Here is a 12,813-nt window from a genome sequence, read left to right on the forward strand (position 1 = left end):
AGTTAAACAAATGGACAACCAACCATTGTGTTAAAGAGCAGAATTGGCCTGACCAGTGTGGCTCAGTGGTTGAGCTTCGACCTATGAACCAGTTGATTCACAGTCAGGGCATATGCCTGGTTTGTGGGCTCAATCCCTGGTGGGGGCATGCAGGAGGGAGATGATCAGTTATTCTCTCTCATCATTGATGTTTCTATCTCTCCCTCTCCCTTCCTCTCTGAAATCAATAAAATATATGTGTGGGTTTTTTGTTTTTTGTTTTTTAAAGAGCAGAAATGTATGTATGAGGGGAAGTGGGAGTACAAAAAGGGTAAAATAGAACTAAATTGTAAATTGTATAGGGTTAAGAGTTGGACAGGGTGGGACAGGTTGTTGCAGGAGAGGAAAGTGACTTACTGGCATGTGAACTTGGCATATTCTAAGAATGGGCAGGGGTTCTGTGAGCCACATCATGAATAACTAACAGTATGCTAAGGACTTGGTTTTATTCACCAACTGATAGAGACTTGCTGAAGGGTTTTTTGAATGGCAGAGTGTCATGATCAGATTAATAGGAAGAATGGATGGAAGCAGGGCAATCCGGAACATGCCAGAGAGCAAGTTAGAATGGACTCTCATAATCTAGAAAGCTCTAATTGAACCAGTGATTTTTAGTTTGTTTTTCTTTTCATCCTCACCCGAGGATATTTTTCCCATTGATTTTTAGAGAGAGTGGAAGGGAGGGGAAGAGACACCAAGAGAGAAATATCTATGTGAGACAGACACATCAATTGGTTGCCTCCTGCACATGCCCCAACTGGGGCCAGGGATCGATCCTGCAACCAGGGTATGTGTCCTTGACCGGAGTAGAGCCCAAGACCCTTCAGTCCTCTGGCCAAAGCTCTAACCACCAAGAAACCCGGCTAGGGCTGAACCAGTGATTTGTGTAGCTAATCCAAAATTTTAAAATGTGTTTTTTTTGCTTTAAAACTCAACACATTCTGAAATTTTGGTTTAGCAATAAGATTCATGAAACTTAAATACAATATAAGTTTCAGAAAGTTTTATGAAGTGTCAGGTATTAACTTCTTTGGGTGATTTTGACTTTAAATTCTTCAGCTGTTGGCTCAGTACAGAGTAACTTATGTGCTGACCTACAACAGTGGTTTTCTGCTATTTGGTGTATGTTCTCAGCATGGAAGTAATTACAGCTACTTGAAAATACTGTGTTCTGCCTTAGCCTATGGTCCCAAAGCTGCCTTTTCTGCAGAGCATTTGTATTGGAAAGAAATTTTTACCATTTCACTTACAATCTCACCAAGGCAGTAAGTTTCTAGAAAGTCCTGAAAATACTCTAGATAAGCAGAATTTCAGAAATCTGAAAGCAGGAACTAGGAGACTGAAATTAAATGCTTGTTGTAGGTATAGGTAGATTTTAGGTATGTCATGTAAAATTGATTGTAGTTAAACAATACACGTATATTATCAAGGTCAGTATTCTTTTTAAAATTATGCCCCAAATCTTTAAAATATGCTCTTTTTACATGTATTTTGCCAATCTCTTTTTTTATTTCAGCTTAAGTAGATCAGTATCAATTGACATTTAATTAAAAACAAACAAACAAACAAACAAACAAAAAAACTGGCACGGAAAATGGCGGAGGCTTAGACAGATGTGTTGGTGCTTTGTCCCGGAGCAGATAAGGGCGAGCAGCTGAAACGGGTAACAAACAACCTGAAAAAGCAGAGGAGATTCAGCTGAGAGACAGTCGGCAGCCAGGAAAGACAGAGAACTCCTAGAAAATGGGGATGGTTAGAGATTGAGGCTGAAACCTCCCCCTGAGCGCCAGCTCAGCGGCTAGACCGCACCATCTTGAGTGGCTGTTATCCGCATCCAGAGATCAGCTACTAACCCAGAGGCAACGGCTCTCAAGCAGCGCGACTACATGAACTCAGAGGAGATTTGCTTCCCTCCATGGAAAGGTTAGACTTCCCCCAAAGGTGCAGTTTGCAATTCAGGTTGGAGCGAGGAACGAGCGCATGCGGGGGGAAATCTGCGCCCCCCCAAAATCCACGCCCATAGAGGCCAGCGCGACCCGCAAGTGGGGAGGGCTCCTGCAGGGCTGCTGGCAGAAGGTAACACTATGAATAAACCCATAGTTGGACTGGATGCAAAGAGGCAACCTCAGATTCTCCTAGGTGGCCAGCTACTTGGTGCCAGGGGCCAGAGCGCGCACAGAGACTCCGCGCAGTTCTGGAAGGTGGAGCCCTGCGAGTTCGCACAGCTTCCCAGGCTCTTGTTTACACACTTCCTCTTAAATCTGTGAGTTTGATTGTTGATCCCAGTGCATGGGATTGCCCAGTTGGGGCCGCTAGCGGAGCTTGTAGGGGAAGATTGTTTTCGGGGAGCCTGGGAAACAGAGCTGGGAGTGGCACCTTGGGAACCAGCTCTGGGCTGGTTCAGGTAAAATAGAGAACTTCTGATCAGAGAGAACTTATAGCCTCGGAGGTCAATCCAGACACACTGCCACCCAGAGGCAGAGCCATGGAATGACTCTTCTGTAAATACAGATAAGGCAGTATCTGTACGGGAATCAATACGGCCTGCCTTAAAATCAGGACTGTGGCTTACAACACGGAGGAACAGTGTATCAGAGGGAAATTCAACATTCTCCTGAACTCCGGGCATGCCAAAAAGAAGAGTAGAAGATCTGAAGCACCTGCATTACTGCACATTTTTATTTTTATTTTTTAAATTACTTTTTCACCTTTTAACTAAGAAAACATTTTTTTCTTTTCTTTTTTTCCCCCCCATCACCTGACTTTAACCTTTCAACTACTACATTTTTATTTTTAACTAGTATTATTACCGCTACCATTTTACCATTTTTTAAAGTGTCATTTTATTTTGTCTTTATTTTATTTTGGGACTAATGTTCTCCATTCTGTTTTCATCATTCCTTTAGCAGCATTTTTCTCTACCTCAATTTGCCTCTGTGCTAAACCCTCTTCCCCACTTTTTCCCGTTTGTTGTCCTGTTTCTCTTACCCTACTCCAGCTTTAGGTTTTCCCTATTCTTTTTACCCCCTGTCAAAATTTCACCTTACTTATATATCCTATGTCCAATCCCCCGCTCTAAATCCTTATACACCTTTTCCTTATCTTCCATCACTATCCAAATTTTTCTTCTTCTTCTTCATCTTTTCTCTCTCTATTGTTTTATTGTTGTTTGCTTGATTGACGAGTATATTGGGGGTTTTTTTAGGATTGTTTGTAAGGGTAGTCTGCTTATTCTTTTTATTTTCCTGCCCCTCCCCCCTGGTTATTTCTGTGCTTCTGTTTTCCCTTGCGTCGCTTGATATTATTGGTTGTTTGTAGTTTGTATTCATCTCCAGGAATCTGTTGCTGTAATTTGTTGGTATTAGTGGCGGATCTATAGGAGTTTTCTCCTCATATAAATAGTCTCTTCCCCTTTTATACTTCATTCTCTTTTCTCTCTTACTTTTTTTTTCTTCCTCTTCTTTTTTCCCCTCCCTTTTTCCAATTTCATTTTTGCACTCCTTTTTTTTTTCTTTTTCTCTTTCTTTCTTTTTTCTCTTCTACCTTTTTCTCTTCTTTCCTCCTTATCTCTTACCTCTCTTAGCTCGGGTGGCCACCTTTATTTGGGGTTAGTAATATTGTAAATACATTCGTGTTCAGTGCCTGGTACGTTGTGCCTTGTTGTGTTGTATTTGGTGCCTTTAAATCAAAGCAGCAGATTCAAGCAACAGCGGCCTCCTGATCACCACACGCTCTGTCTGGGGAACAGTTACTGTGTGTGAAACCTCCCTCCACCAGTCAGAAGAGCCACCACAGCTGTGAACAGCACCCACCAGAGGCCCTGCTACCAACGGAGGAGCAGGTGCTACCACAACTGCCCAAGGAGCAACCACAGCCCGAGGAGCCACTGCCACCCAGGGAGCAGCCACTGAACAACTCAACAACTAGATATGTCAGTGAGATCAAACATGGGTAGACAAAGAAACCCCCAAAGGAAAGAGAGGGAGGACTCGCCAGAAAAGCAGCTAAGTGAGACAGAGATATGCAACATGACGGAAAAAGAATTCAGAATAAGGGTCCTAGAGTACATGCACCAGATGTGCAAGAAGCAAGAAGAAACAGATGAAAAAATCAACTACTTATGCAAGAAGCTAGAAGAAACAGATGAAAAAATCAACAACTTAAGTAAGTCCCAAGAAGAAATGAAGAGCGACATAGCTGCAATAAAAAACACCATTGAAAGCATCAACAGTAGACTGGGAGAAGCGGAGGACCGAATTAGTGAATTAGAAGACAAGGAAGCAAAACACACTCAAACTGTACTGCAAATGGAGAAAAAAATTAAAAGACAGGAGGAGAGCCTAGGGGAGCTTTGGGACAACATGAAATGAAACAACATACGAATAATAGGGGTGCCAGAACAACAGAAAGATGAACATGGATTAGAAAACCTATTCGAAGAAATAATATCAGAAAACTTCCCTGAGGTGGGGAAGAAAAAAGTCACACAAGCCCAAAGAATCCCAAACAAGGTGAATCCGAAAAGACCCACACCAAGACACATCATAATTACCATGGCAAATGTTCAGGACAAAGAGAGAATCTTACAGGCTGCAAGAGAGAGACAGAAAGTTACATACAAGGGATCTCCCATTAGATTATCAAATGATTTCTCAACAGAAACACATCAGGCCAGAAAAGAATGGACGGAAATCTACAAAGTGATGCAAAGCAAAGGACTGAATCCAAGAATACTCTGTCCAGCAAGGCTATCATTCAAAATTGAAGGGGAAATAAGAAGCTTTACAGACAAAAAAAACGCTAAGGGAGTTTATCACCACCAAGCCAGCCATGCAAGAAATGCTAAAGGGACTGGTGTAAAAGAAGAAATATCAAGCTCAGAAAGAAAACAGCCACACACACACAAAAAAAGAAATGGCTACAAACAAGTACCTTTCAATAATAACTTTAAATGTAAACGGACTAAATGCTCCAACCAAAAGACATCGAGTGGCTGAATGGATAAAAAAACATGACCCATACATTTGCTGTCTACAAGAGACCCACCTCATTAGAAGGGACTCACACAGACTGAAAGTGAAGGGATGGAAAAATATCTTTCACGCGATATAAGACCAAGATGGCGGCGTAGGTAAACACCGGAGACCGCTGCCGCAAACAACCCTTTCAAAAATACAACTAAAAGACTGAACGGACATCACCCAGAACCACAGGAAGGCTGGCTGAAGAGAGACTCTACAACTAGAAGGAAAGAGAACAGCAAATCGAGGCTCAGAGGCGGCGCAGTGTGGAAAATACAAAGGTACCGAGGTGCGCGCGCAAAGCGGGCTGGTGGCTGAGGGCGCGGTTGTCGTTTTCTGTCGGGAGTGAGTCTCAGACTCTGGGCTCCAGATCCAGGCGAGTCTCTAGGGACCCAGACTCAAACGGGAGAAGCGGGATTATCCGGCATCAGTTGGAACCTGAGGGCAGCTTTCTTTCCGAGGTTTGCAGCGGCTGCCGGGGTTCTGAGAAGCAGAGCCTCTGGGAACGGGACTGAGCGTGGCCATAACTGCTCCCTCCGCCCGCCCTGTTGAGCCCGCCCCGCCCAAACCCTGCGCAGAGCCATTTGCCGATCGCCTCAGGCAAAGGCTGGATTAGCGCCTCCCCAGAAGGCAGACGTTTTCCATACAGCTGATTCCTATAGCCAGTCGGCCAGGTGGTCAAATCCCTCTAGTGTTAACTACAACAATTAAGGCTTGGCTAGAACAAGACTGCGCACAGAGACCACAAGGGGGTGCACCAAGAAAGCATAAAAGATGCGGAGACAAAAAAACATGACAGAAATGGAGGATATGGAGCTAAGAATCGCAATTTTGAGGGCTTGCCATAAATTTGTGCAGAGCCTTACGAAAACTAATGAGACCCTCGATGCTACGATAAAGAAATTAGAAAGTAAGCATACACGGACTGAAATAAAGAATATTATACCCAATAGCAGACCAGAGGAGTACAATAATCAAACCAAAGATTCGACAAAAAACACCCAATTGGAAAAGCAAAATGAAAAAAGAATCCGAAAGTGTGAAGATAGTGTAAGGAGCCTCTGGGACAGCTTTCAGCGGTCTAATATCAGAATTATTGGAGTGCCAGAAGATGAGAGACAGCAAGATATTGAAAACCTATTTCAAGAAATAATGGCAGAAAACTTCCCCCATCTGGAGAAAGAAATGGACTTACAGGTCCAAGAAGCGCAGAGAACCCCAAACAAAAGGAATCCAAAGAGGACCACACCAAGACACATCATCATTAAAATGCCAAGAGCAAAAGACAAAGAGAAAATCTTAAAAGCAGCAAGAGAAAGAGGCTCAATTACCTACAAGGGAATACCCATACGACTGTCAGCTGATTTCTCAACAGAAACTTTGCAGGCCAGAAGGGAATGGCAAGAAATATTCAAAGTGATGAATACCAAGAACCTACAACCAAGATTACTTTATCCAGCAAAGCTATCATTCAGAATTGAAGGTCAGATAAAGAGCTTCACAGATAAGGAAAAGCTAAAGGAGTTCATCACCGCCAAACCAGTATTATATGAAATGCTGAAAGGTATCCTTTAAGAAGAGGAAGAAGAAGAAAAAGGTAAAGATACAAATTATGAACAACAAACATGCATCTATCAACAAATGAATCTAAGAATCAAGTGAGTAAATAACCTGATGTACAGAATGAACTGGTGATTATAATAGAATCAGGGACATAGAAAGGGAATAGACTGACTATTCTTGGGGGGAAAAGGGGTGTGGGAGATGCGGGAAGTGACTGGACAAAAATCATGCACCTATGGATGAACACAGTGGGTGGGGAGTGAGGGTGGAGGGTGGGGTGGGAGCTGGAAGGAGGGGAGTTATGGGGGGAAAAAAGAGGAACAAATGTAATAATCTGAACAATAAAGATTTAATTAAAAAAAAATATCTTTCACGCAAATGGAAAGGAAAAGAAAGCTGGGGTAGCAATACTTATATCGGACAAAATACATCTCAAAGTGAAGGCCATAACCAGAGATAAGGAAGGCCACTTCATAATACTAAAGGGATCAATACAACAAGAAGAAATAACCCTGGTAAACATATATGCACCCAATGCAGGAGCACCCAAATTCATAAAAAAACTCCTGGAAGATATCAAAGGAGAGATCGACAACAATACAATCATAGTAGGGGACTTTAATACACCACTGACATCACTGGATAAGTCCGCTAGACAAACAATCAGCAAAGAAACAGCAATCCTAAATGACTCACTTGATCAGATGGACTTAATTGACATCTTCAGAACACTTCACCCCAAAGCTGCGGAATATACATTCCTCTCAGGTGCTCATGGGACATATTCAAAAATAGACCACATTTTGGGTCACAAGCAAAGTCTCCACAAATTCAAGAAGATTGAAATCATAAAAAGCTTCTTCTCAGACCATGATGGCATAATGTTAGAGATAAACTACAATAAAAACAACCCAAAATACTCAAACACTTGGAAGCTGAATAGCATGTTATTAAATATTGATTGAGTTACCAATGACATCAAAGAAGAAATTAAAAACATCCTGGACACTAATGACAATGAAAACACAACAATCCAAAACCTATGGGACACAATAAAAGCAGTCCTGAGAGGGAAGTTTATAGCTCTGCAGGCCTATCTCAAAAAACAAGAAAAAATGGTAGTAAATCATCTAACTCTTCAACTCAAAGAAGTAGAAAGAAAGCAACAAGAAAACCCCAGAGTGAGCAGAAGGAAGGAGATAATAAAGATTAGAGCAGAAATAAATGACATAGAGACCAAAAAAACAATACAGAAAATCAATGAAACCAAGAGCTGGTTCTTTGAAAGGATAAACAAGATTGACAAACCCCTAGCCAGGCTCACCAAGAAGCAAAGAGAGAGGTCCCAAATAAACCAAATCAGAAACGATAGAGGCGAAATAACAACAGACCCCACAGAAATACAAATGATTGTTAAACAATACTACGGGCAACTCTACTCCAACAAACTAGACAACCTGGAGGAAATGGACAAATTCCTAGAAAAATACAACATTCCAAAACTCAATCAGGAAGAATCTAAAAATCTCAGTAGGCCAATAACTATGGAAGAAATTGAAGCAGTCATCAAAAAGCTTCCAGCAAACAAAAGCCCAGGACCAGATGGCTTCTCAGGGGAGTTTTACCAAACTTTCAAGGAAGAACTAAAACCTATCCTCCTCAGACTACTACAAAAAATTCAAGAGGAAGGAACACTTCCAAGCTCATTCTATGAAGCCAGCATCACCCTAATACCAAAACCAGGTAAAGACAACACAATGAAAGAGAATTACAGGCCAATATCCCTCATGAACATAGATGCCAAAATCCTCAACAAAATCTTAGCAAATCGGATCCAACAGTACATCAGAAGGATCATACACCATGACCAAGTAGGATTTATCCCAGGGATGCAAGGATGGTACAACATCCGTAAATCAATAAACGTAATACATCACATAAACAAATTGAAAGAAAAAAACCACATGGTCATATCAATTGATGCAGAAAAAGCATTCGACAAAATCCAACACCCATTTTTGATAAAAACTCTCAGCAAGGTGGGGATAGAAGGATCATACCTCAACATAATAAAAGCCATATATGACAGCCCCACAGCCAACATCATACTAAATGGACAAAAACTAACACCATTTCCCCTAAGAACAGTAACAAGACAGGGATGCCCACTCTCACCACTCCTGTTCAACATAGTCCTGAAAGTATTAGCCATTGCAATTAGACAAGAAGAAGAAATAAAAGGCATCCAAATTGGAAAAGAGGAAGTAAAACTGTCCTTATTTGCGGACGACATGATATTATACATACAAAACCCTAGAGACTCCATCAAAAAACTACTAGACTTAATACATGAATTTGGCAATGTAGCAGGATACAAAATTAACCCCAAGAAACCTGAGGCATTTCTATACACCAATAGTGAACTTTCAGAAAGAGAGATTATAAAAACAATCCCATTTACCATCACACCAAAAAAATTAAGATACCTAGGAATAAACTTAACTAAAGAGGTAAAAGATCTCTACTCAGAAAACTACAGGACGTTGAAAAAAGAGATAGAGGAAGACATAAAGAGATGGAAGAACATACCATGTTCTTGGATTGGTAGAATCAACATCATCAAAATGTCCATACTACCCAAAGCAATCTATAAATTCAACGCACTTCCCATTAAAATACCAATGGCCTTCTTCAAAGATCTAGAACGAACTCTCCAAAAATTCATCTGGAATAAAAAAAGACCCCGAATAGCTGCAGCGATCCTGAGAAAGAACAAAGTAGGTGGGATCTCAATGCCAGATATCAAGCTGTATTACAAAGCCACTGTTCTCAAAACTGCCTGGTACTGGCACAAGAACAGACATATAGATCAGTGGAATAGAATAGAGAGTCCAGAAATTAGCCCAACCCAATATGCTCAATTAATATTTGACAAAGGAGGCAAGAACATACAATGGAGCCAAGATAGTCTCTTCAATAAATGGTGTTGGGAAAATTGGACAGATATATGCAAGAAAATGAAACTAGACCATCAACTTACACCATACACAAGAATAAACTCAAAATGGATAAAGGATTTAAATATATGACGGGAAACCATAAAAATTCTAGAAGAATCCAAAGGCAACAAAATCTCAGACATATGCCAAAGCAATTTCTTCACTGATATAGCTCCTAGGGCAGTTGAAACTGAAGAGAAAATGAACAAATGGGACTACATCAAAATAAAAAGCTTCTGCACAGCAAAAGAAACCATGAACAAAACAAGAAAACCCACTTCATGGGAAAACATATTTGCCAACGTCATATCTGATAAGGGCCTAATCTCCAAAATTTATAGGGAACTCATACAACTTAACAAAAAGAAGATAAACAATCCACTCAAAAAATGGGCAAAGGATCTAAATAGACACCTTTCAAAAGAGGACATTCAGAAAGCCAAGAGACATATGAAAACATGCTCAAAGTCACTAATCATCCGAGAGATGCAAATCAAAACAACAATGAGGTACCATCTCACACCTGTCAGAATGGCCATCATCAACAAATCCACAAACGACAAGTGCTGGAGAGGATGTGGAGAAAAAGGAACACTTGTGCACTGCTGGTGGGAATGCAGACCGGTGCAGCCACTATGGAAGACAGTATGGAGTTTCCTCAAAAAGCTGGAAATGGAACTCCCATTTGACCCTGTGATCCCACTTCTAGGAATATATCCCAAGAAACCAGAAACACCAATCAGAAAGGATATGTGCACCCATATGTTCATAGCAGCAGAATTCACCCTAGCTAAGATCTGGAAACAGCCTAAGTGCCCATCAGTAGATGAATGGATTAGAAAACTTTGTACATCTACACGATGGAATACTATGCTGCTGTAAAAAAGAAGGAACTCTTACCATTTGCAACAGCATGGATGGAACTGGAGAGCATTATGCTAAGTGAAATAAGCCAGTCAATGAAGGAAAAATACCACATGATCTCACTTATTCATGGATAATAAAGACCATTACAAACGTTTGAACAATAATAGATACAGAGGCAGAGCTGCCTCAAACTGATTGTCAAACTGCAGTGGGAAGACCAGAGAGGGTTGGGGGGCAGAAGGGAGGGGAGTAAGAGATCAACCGAAGGACTTGTATGCATGCATATAAGCATAACTAATGGACATAAGACACTGGGGGGTAAGGGAGGGCAGGGGATTGTCAAGGGTGGGGGGTGGGGGAAGGACACATAAGTAATACCCTTTGTAATACTTATTATACTATTTTTTAAAAGAATAAAAAAATAATAATAATTAAAAAAAAAAACTGAATTATGCCGAAACCGGTTTGGCTCAGTGGATAGAGCGTCGGCCTGCGGACTGAAAGGTCCCAGGTTCGATTCCGGTCAAGGGCATGTACCTGGGTTGCGGGCACATCCCCAGTAGGAGATGTGCAGGAGGCAGCTGATCGATGTTTCTCTCTCATTGATGTCTCTAACTCTCTATCTCTCGCCCTTCCTGTCTGTAAAAAAATCAATAAAATATATATTTTAAAAAAAAACTGAATTATAAACAACCATGGCAAAAGATAAGGCTAGTAAAATAGAATATATACATATATATATATATATATATATATATATATATATGAATCCATTTACTGTAAAAATAACTATTTAGACATTTTTACTTTATAGATATGCATATGAATATAGGTCCCAATTCTGTATTGTACATTATTATTTTATTTTCTACTTTTGTCTCTGTTTTTTCCTGTAGAATTTCCTTATGTTAAACACACAATTCTTATCTTTCTTGTTTACATGCTTGCTCTTCTTACTGACTTTTAAAAGGGTTCAGAGCATAGCTGTATCTTATTAGCCCATCTATTCCTGCATAGAGTCTGAGACCCAGTGACAGTTTAATCCATTATATTTTCCAGGTGTTCATGATCTTACTAACTTTCCTTTGTTTTTTTGATCACTATCATTTGTTTCCTGACTCTGCATAATTGAACTGGATTTTATGGATGGAAAAGCTAAGGAGCATAAATTGCGTCCTCTCTTTCCATTCCATCTGGGTTGTGTGGCCTTTATCTGATCTGAGCTGTTGCCACCTCCTCACCTCCTCCTCTCCATCCCCTCTTCACCAAGCCCCAGGATTCCGTGATTCTCCATGTTCTCTCACTCCCCTGCTTTAGGCTTGTCCCTGCCTGACTGCTAGTAGGACAAAGGTCACATTCTGTTCTAGGTCAGGCAGGTTCTTCATAGTCTGGCATCCACTAACCTCTGGTATCAATCTCATCTCTAGCCTGTCACGAGTCCCTGTGCTCCAGTTTCATATTAAAAACAAACAAACAAAACATGGTTTTCCGAAAATGCCATATTCTGTCTTACCCCCTGCCTTTGTACCTCCTCTGTGGGCACTTTACTGAGCAGACAGTTGTTCCTTGAATTCTCTGTGGTCCGTAGCATTTTGTTCATTCAGCAGTTATAACTTGTACCAAACTGTATCATTAGTTTGTGTATCAGACCAAGTTTTACAAAGCCCCTGACCTACTTGTTCTTACACCCTCCAGGCCAAGCACAATTCCCAGCATATCAATTCCCAGATACTCTCCATAGTGGAGCTACTTAATTTGTCTAGAGTTATGAAAGTATGAAAACAAGATAACATATCAACTTAGAGATACAAATGTTTAGACCTAAAATGCATATGTGCCTAATAGCCACATTAGTTTATTATGCCATTTGAAAGGGCATCTGTGAAAGTATTCCAAGCAAGACAATTAAAATGGACTATTTTGGAAAATCAGATTCTTAGGGAGCCATCTGGGGCACATCTGGGGCTAGATAAACCTGCATCTATTTTGAGTAGTCCCCTGATTCACTAGGTGACCCTACATGTTTATAAAAACTTGCTGAGTAGAAATTTATTTCAAATAACACTTGGCATAGGCATTCAAAAAAATCAGGCTATGAAGAACCTTAATATAAATAAAAGCAGAGTGCTAGTTCTTTCCAAGATTATGATAGTTGTACATTGGTGCTCATTCCTGTGATGCTGATTATCAACATAAGAAAATATAACGCACAATGGACTCACAAAAATTTCTGAAGCCTGGATGAGCATTTTTTTATTTCAATTACAGTTGACATACAATATCATTATTTTTAGGTGTACAGCATATTGGTTAGACATTTATAT

The 12,813-nt window shown here is 40.5% G+C and overlaps 1 protein-coding gene across 2 annotated transcripts in view; it reads left to right on the top strand.

The window, feature by feature from the left end:
- CRYBG3 (crystallin beta-gamma domain containing 3) overlaps positions 1 to 12,813 on the top strand; it is a 148,842-nt gene that overhangs the window by 16,274 nt on the left and 119,755 nt on the right. The window lies entirely within an intron of this gene.

This window comes from Myotis yumanensis, unplaced genomic scaffold (genome assembly GCF_028538775.1).
Source record: "Myotis yumanensis isolate MYYU_CA2020_CCGP unplaced genomic scaffold, mMyoYum1.0.hap1 SCAF_2, whole genome shotgun sequence".
NCBI classification, from domain to species: Eukaryota; Metazoa; Chordata; class Mammalia; order Chiroptera; family Vespertilionidae; genus Myotis; species Myotis yumanensis.